Genomic DNA, 8,599 nt, shown 5'->3' on the forward strand with positions numbered 1-8,599 from the left:
TTAATTTGCCCGACTTTGAAAAGATAAATATTCAACAATTTTCGATCGCCGCATGTGCATTAAGCTTTTTCGTATAAAAAAAGCGAACAGACTCGCGGTAAATAAAACACTGTCCTACACTCAAAGTTGACGTCATTAACTCAAAAAGGGCACCTGCCGTTAAACGTCGCACGTTTTTTTTTTTCACACTTTATTATTTTCCAACTGCGCGCCATGCTTCGTTTTTCTTTTTTTTTTTTTTTTTTTTTTTAACAAACACCCGGGACACCCGGCCAACGATTTTTCTTTTCATTTACCCAAAAACACACACACACCTCCAAACACCCGGGCAACGCCGGGTACCCCCCGCTAGTATATATATTAAATAAAAGATGAGGAATAAAAGTTATAATTTTATTATATCAAGACAATAAGGAAAAGTTAAGGGAAAAAAACTAAGAAAAACCTTTAAGGCCATGGCATTTCGAAGCTAAATGCTTCTCATCAGTAATCCAAATATAGAATAAACTGGCTTAATGAGATTTAGATATGAAATATATATATTAGTGTTATGACAATAGATCAGAATCGGAAATCAGAAAAGTCAGAACTTTTGGGGATATCAGTATCTGTATTGAAGAAAATCTTAGTCAAATTTCTGATTCCAAGAACGATTCTTCTAATATTTTTAAACTTAATTTTCTACTGCTGGTACGGATGACATATATTTATTGTTTTTAAACTATTGGGAAAATATCTATAATATAAATGTCACCGGTCTCTTTGTATGTATGTATGTATGTATGTATGCCTACTTTCGACAGAGGAAACGGATTTTCACGAGATTGGTATCATTTTGAAGCTCCACCCTACGGACAACAAATATCGAAAAATTGGCTAAAAACATTAATTCCTTCGCCCTCAACTGGGCACTTTTCTACAAGTAGGGATCGCTGTTTTTGCCGATATTTCAGAAAGTCATCCCCTCTTTTCGATTGACTAGCCTTAATTTAAACCTTCGCCACTTCCGGTTTGGCGATGGATGCAACGGCAAAGACGTCACGTCTTTTTTATCACGTTATTTTCCTGCTTCGCGGTACGGGTTCGAGCCTTCTTGTCCACTATCTTTTTTTTTTTTTTGCTCAACACACACTTCCAAACACCCGAGCAACGCCGGGCACCCATGCTGGTTAATCTATAAATCATAACATGAAAGTAAGATGTAAATTTATCTTGTTTGCTTAAAATAAGAAAGCACAAAAATTGAAACTTTGCAAAAATTTGCTGGGTAACCTTTCAATGAATGCAGTTTGTTTATAAGATTCCGAAAAAAAAAAAAAAAAAAATGTTTAAAAGTTAAAATATTTTTTGTCAAGAAAAATACTATCAAACATTGTTAACTAGCGGGACCTATGGAAATTCCACAGCAGACTCTTTCATATGTAATATATTGATGTTGGCATTCTGTGGATGTTTAGCATAAATCGAGACGCTCTGATATTATTGTAGCTCTTTTGTTAAGACTGCAAAAGTATTTATTTAAGCTAGCAGGGATACCCAACATAGCCCGGTCATAAAATATGCTTAAATATGATATTTTAATTCTTGCAGATTTTGTATATATTATTATAAAGTTAAGGTTCTATCGATTTTTATATATCATAAAGTTGCGATTAAAAAAAAACAAAACAAAATATCCATGTGACTTTGGTGCAGTAGCTTGAATTGAAACCGAAACCAAAACTTATGAAAAAGATATTTTGTTTTGGTTTTAACGATATGTTTTGAATGAATTCAATCATTTACGAAAGTGCATTTTTTATCTAAATGCGAGTTGGGAATAATTTTCTCTTTTAACCAATTTGGTACCCACATAGGGAGCTGTATATATATATTATTTTTAAAATGTAATTATCCACTGACATGTGTTTCGTCGTCTACAACTCATCAGAGTGGCTGTATCTAGCGAGATTCGAAATTGGGATGAAAAGAGGGGATGACTTGAAAATATCTGCGAAAAAAGCGACCCCTCCCTGTAAAAAAAAGAGCGAAGGAATTAATGTTTTTAGCCAGATTTTGGTATTTTTTGTCCGAAGGGTCGAGCTTCAAAACGATACCGATCTCGTGAAAATCTGTCGCCTCTGTCGAAAGTTTTAGGCAGACATACAAACATACATACATACATACATTTAAACAGGCAGGTGAGATTTATATTATTAGATAATAACAGAAGACAAACATTATCTTGTGGTTGATGGCAAACGAAGACAAAAGCTTACATAACAATTGAAGACATTTATTTTTCCAGCTGGTGATGAGAATCCGATGCCTGGCTAAATTGCTACATTGTCTTGTTTTCCTTTCTTCTGATTCCTAAAGGAGCTTAGGCTAACTCGCTCTCCAACCGAACTGTGACTGAACAGTCTCAAACTTAACTGTATATATTGAACTATATTTCTTTGTGACGTCAGAATGCCACCAAACATGTGCATCTCCTGCACATTGCATATCCTTCCAACATGTATCCTGGAAACACAAAGGACTTTTCTGAAGTAAAATCAGGAACAAACAATAGGAAGGGGATAGGTCAGTCCGGCACCTCTAGAAAAGAGACTCCTCACCTCCAAGACAGGTTGCTCAAAACAATTTAGTTTCAACATATTGAGTGCTGAACAGTTTGATGAAATCACTTTATGTTAGATACGAAAACTCTCAGTTCTCGGTAAGGACACAGTTTCCGGTGAAAACAACAATACGTTAAAGACCGGGCTTCCGCAAAGGAAGCCGAAGGAAACCCATTTCTCACAAATTCGTTAGTTTGTTACAGAAACAATCGCCTCAAAACTCCACTGATCTTTGTTCTCAATAACAACACCACCTTGTAATTCGCTACACGCCATCTGCCAAGTGGTCTCCCGCTATCACCTGCCAATAAACACCAACCAATTTGCATACGGCCAAGTTCACCTCTCGCCAATCCTTGTAGCTATGAGATCACGTTTCCCATAAAACTGACTAACCATAATGGCAGTGTTTCTTCCCTCGGATCAATTACTGCCTTGCACGCTAGACACAAACGAACCCTCATATATCGAGAGCTCAGGTTAGTCTCACTTTCATGTGAACAATTCCTTAATTTCATCGTCCCATTATTCCTACTCTGACCTAACTTTGTTTTTATAGTTATTTCTAACTACAATGGATAATTCCATTGCATTCCTAGAATCGCATCTAAATAATAATGTACTCATTTTAACTTTTGAAAACTATGTTCGATTCCAGCATTCTCCTTTAATAATAATAATAATAATATTCAACCCTAATTACTTTGTTTCTCTAAATTTGTCCCCTTCAATATATAACAATCTGGTAAAACAAGGTGCAACAGAATGGGTCAGTGTGAAATCTGCATTCAAGAAAGCTGCCTCAAGTGGTCAGGACGTGATATTGTTATGCTAGGAGACAACTCCCTTAGATCATACTATTTCATCACCAGGTGCACCTCTGTACCAAAGGGAGATAACTGGGAATATCTCGCTCAAATCCATCAACCAAAACACCAACAAGGAGAATAATAATGACATGATTGTATCAGAGGCAAGAAAATCAGAAGATGTACCATGGTCAGCATACAAAAGCTCTGCCCAAATTTCACATAGTACACCCTGTGCATGTTTTTAATAGAGAGACAGGCAAGCGGTCTCATGCATTTGTTTTGTCACATAGTACAGACTGTGGTACTATTTTTTGTTAGTACCACTGGTCGTTGTGGTCCCCCACCATGGCGGGGAGGTGATTTGGTCGTGCGCGCAGCGATATACAAGAAAAAGAAGATGCACTTACACTTCCTTCGTCCTCTTTTGCTCCAGACAGCCATGGGACGAGCACGCATTTTCTGCCTCTCTGTAAACGAAAGGGGGAGGGTACTGCCTCCCTCTCCATCAGCACTAGTAAGACAATCTAGGTAGTTAGCTCAGTCTAATAATATAAACAGTTTAAGTATTAATTGCTTTTGGTCCTTTTTTAAAACATTGTAAAATATGTATAGAAATAAACTAGTTAAGATTTCTCATATATATTACAATTGCGTCGTGTCGTGTTATGTCTGCCTTAAATGTAGAGATGGTGCCAGCCAAGGGGAGCCACCAGACCAGAGCAAAGACGAAATCCTGAGTGAAGGAGCCACACCCAACATCCCAGGTATGTTTTTAATCTTCACCTAGACAAAAAAAAAACGTCGAACCAACAGACCTTCATACTCCCTACTATATTGACCGACCATCATGTTACAGTCTGGTACCATTTCCAGGACATTTAATATAACATGTGGGTCGGTCACGCCATTGACCGGCCGATAGTGTTACACAGACCTCTTCGGGGTAAAAAAACTCTCCATCAAAATGAACAGCACTTTAGGGTAGACTCGTCTGGGACCACATTAAGTTCGGAGGTACATCCAACTGAAATTCCTCAGGAGTCTAGCAAAAACACAAGTGATACACAGAAGCAACACCCCTTACTGTACAAGACACAAACACATACAAATTACTTTTACACGTGTTCAAATATACAGTAGCGTCCAAAAGTTAAGGAACGGTCGATCATTTTTTTTTTTTTTTGAATGGCTACTAACTTTATTTATGAAAAAGGAAAATAAATTATTTTGTGTATTTTCCAATGTTTAATAATGGCAGTTAAATAAAAAAATAACTTTTTTTTTATTTTGAATACATACAAGTTTTTTTTTTACATATAAATAAAGTTGATTAAATTGCAGGCGTCCAAAAGTTAAGGAACGCGGAAAATAATACAAATTTTAGCCATTTTAATAACAACTTAACAAAATGTCGACTCCGAATATTCGAAAAAAGCTATCTATACAAGAAAAAGAACTTATTTGTGACCATTATGATGATTGGTTGTTTGTTTATCAGGTTATTTAATGCCGAATCTAGTTTTGAGGAACGATTTTTAATGGGGTATATATTTTTTTTAAGTTGGATTCTATTTAACCCATAGTTGGGACCCTAACAGGTACTACCACTCCGGGTCAGAGTAGACCTGGGAGCAATGGCAATTAAAGGGTGGCTCCACACTCCCCAAGGCCCGCAAGGTGGGGCCTCACCATCGGATATAGTTTTAGGTCATATCCAGGACCTATTATGATGAAAAAAAGTCGGGGGGGGGGGATTGTTAAAATATTGAAAAGGTCTAAAAGCGTTGTTTTTCGGGTTATTGAAAATAAAAAAAAAGGTTTATCATTGACTGAAAAGAAAAAATCGGGCCGACCCCGAATAACAACTAAGAGGGAGGATAGAAAAACAATCACTCGATCATCTCGTTCTGATCGTTTTAAAATTGCGGTTTCGATATCCCGGGATTTTACATCCAAAACTGGACAGAAAATTTCCCGACAAACGATCTCACGAAGATTAAACGAAGTTGGATTATTTTCAAGAAGTCCAAGCTCAAAGCCTTTAATTTCTATTAACAATAAAAAGGCCAGATTGTTATTCGCTGAAAAAATTTGTTTTGGGAAGAAAAAAAAAAAAAAATGGGAAAAGGTTAATTTTAGTGATGAATTAAAATTCAATCTTTTCGGACCAGGCAAAATACCACATGTCAGAAGGGAAAAAAATGGAGAAAGACTGTCCCCTAAGTGCGTTAAAAGTACAGTAAAATTGGAGGGGACAGTGTAATGGTATGGGTATGATATTTTCAAAAGGAACTGCCCCCTTTGTGAGGATTCATGGAAAAGTTAATACCCGAATGTACAGAGAATTGATTAGAAAACATGCGATTCCTAATCTTTCTGATATTTTTATGCAAGACAACGCACCGTGCCATATAAAGCAAAAAAAAAAAAAAAAAAAAAAATATCAGAAGAACTAAATAAATCCAATATTTGCGTTATGGATTGACCAGCTCAGAGCCCCGACTTGAATCCAATTGAAAATGTTTGGAAAATTATTGGTGATAAGACTACAGAACCCCCTTCCAAATCTTGATGATTTATGGGAATGTATAAAAAATTCTGGAATAATATCTCATCTATAACATGTGAACGATTGGTTCTGTCAGTACTTTTAACGCACTTAGATGCCATAGTGTGATTGAAAACAAGAGGCTTTTTACTAAACGCTGAAAAGATTATTTATTTTTTCAGTAATAATTTTCCCGTTCCTTAACTTTTGGACACCTATAATTTAATTAATTTATTTATATGTACAAAAATATGTATTCAAAATCAAAAAAATTTTTATTTATTTATTTAACTATCATTATTGAACATTGGAATATTCACCAAAGATCTTTTTTTCCCCTTTTTCATAGATAAAGTTAGAAGGCATTAAAAAAAAAACAAAAAAAAAAAAAAAAAACGATCGACCGTTCCTTAACTTTTGGACGCTACTGTACATTTATATTTTTAACAAAGTTATTTTTATAAAAGTTTTTATAGATTTAGCTCAGATGGTAACGAATAATAGTTTTGACGCTAGCTGATCGTGATATATATAATCTATCCCGGGTTACGCCGGCATGTTGGAAATTGTGATTTTGCTGTGCAGGTTGGTTAGTGCAAAACGAGTTCAAAAGGTTAAGGTTGACGCATGTCAAATATGACTTGGATGCCATCAGCTAAAATCGAAACCAAAACAAAACGCGCTCCAATATTATTCATTACTATCTGAGTTAATGATAGATGGATATAAAAATTTTTAACTATTTTTACCGGCTAAAAACCAAATCAAATTCGTTACACAAGTCTAAATACCCTATATATCATTTCAAGTTTGTAGACCTAGAATTGACAACATAGTTTGGTAGAGACGATTCTGTGCATGCGCACACACAAGGTCATTATATATCAGACTGACAAGAGCGTTGTTGCGGTTTTTAACTTTTAACTTCAGATGAACATATCTTGTCTCAAAACTTTATTAATCAAAATAAGCGGCATCAAAATCAACATTTGCTATCGCAAAAACAACTATTTCTGCCAGTAACGTAAAATCTTGCGTTCTGGTTTTGCTGAAGGCGTTTTTGATATCGCTTAGTTTTTTTTTTTTTTTTTTTTTTTTTTTAAGTATTTCTCACGCAGAAAGTTGTCAAAATGCTTAAAAAGTGGTAGTCAGTAGGTGATAGATCTGGAGAGCATGGCAGATGAGGAAGAGTTTCGTAGCTCAATTCGTTCAACTTGCAATGATTTGGCAACGTGCTGTTGGGTATTGTCGTGGAGGAGAAGTGGGCTTTTTCTGTTGACTAATGCTGCGTGTTGTTGTCGAAGTTTCTGGTGCATTTCAATCATTTGTTGACAATACTTCTCTACCGTAATGGTAACAGTCAGCTTGACCTTTTTGGTGCAATACTGGCGTCGAGAAGTGTCATGGAGCTTCGTCAGCATCTAACCACTGAGCTGAGCGAGCATCGCCGGTTGTTGTAAAGAACCCACTTTCCGTCACAAGTTACAACCCGGTCGCAAAAAGGTGTCGTTCTTTTGCGTAAAAGAAGGGAAGATGACACTTCATAACTGCGTTTCTTTTGGTTCTTTCAATCTTTTTTTTTTTTTTTTTTTAATTTGATTCTGCTTAAAACAAAACCTTCCACTGGTGGTAGTAAAAATAGAATAAATTTTTTATTTCAAATTACTAGTAACGCTAAAATCTATAGATCACCCCCCCCCTCCCCGTGTATATTTACGCTTGATAAATATGTGCACATTTAAAAAAAGCAACAAAAAAACGTGTTTTTACGAGGCCTGAATGGGAGAAAACAGCGCGGTAAATTAGTTTCTCACAGTTTTAACTTTTATTTTCGTTATATATATATATATATATATATATATATATATATATATATATATATATATATATATATAACGATGTATTACACACACACACACACACACACACACACACACACACACAAGAAAGACAAAACAAATCGCATGAAAACCTCTGAAGTGCGTGTGTGATGTCACGGTGCATAGTAAGTCCGTTTATCTGTCTTCCTGTGTTCACTGCGTAAAATGGTTACAAGGTTAATGACCTTTATCCCCCCCCTCTCACCCCCCCTCCTTTTTTTTTTTTTTTTGACACAGCGTCTGCATTCACTGCAACGCAGTTGTTTGGTTCACAAACGAGAACTTCATTTCCCGACTTTGTCAAAGTGAGCGTATTGCAGCCACACGTGCACCTAGATGCACGCGCGCGCGCGCGTCCACAATGCACGTGATGCACCGTTGATGCGATGAAAAGTGACCATGAACGTTCAAAACAATCTATACACGTATATTTATTTACCGCCTCTGCAGGAGGTCATACACGAAGTCAGGTGTGACTTTTAAAAAGCCGATACTCTTGCAGTTTACAAACCGCGCCATTATGGTGACGTATATGTTATAATATGCCCTGACACGCACGCACGAAAACCACTAGATGAGACGAATCACGGGCCGTAAAATAGACATTAAGGATACAAGGACAACAGTCCGTTATACAACAGACACAGAGATATGCATATAATCCGTTATGATAAATCAAAAAGACAGTAGTGTCACGTGACACATTAAAACATTGCAAACGCGAACATGTATAAACACACATAGGATTCGACTATA

This window comes from Euprymna scolopes, chromosome 11 (assembly GCF_053919585.1).
Source record: "Euprymna scolopes isolate OS-2025 chromosome 11, ASM5391958v1, whole genome shotgun sequence".
Lineage (NCBI taxonomy): Eukaryota > Metazoa > Mollusca > Cephalopoda > Sepiida > Sepiolidae > Euprymna > Euprymna scolopes.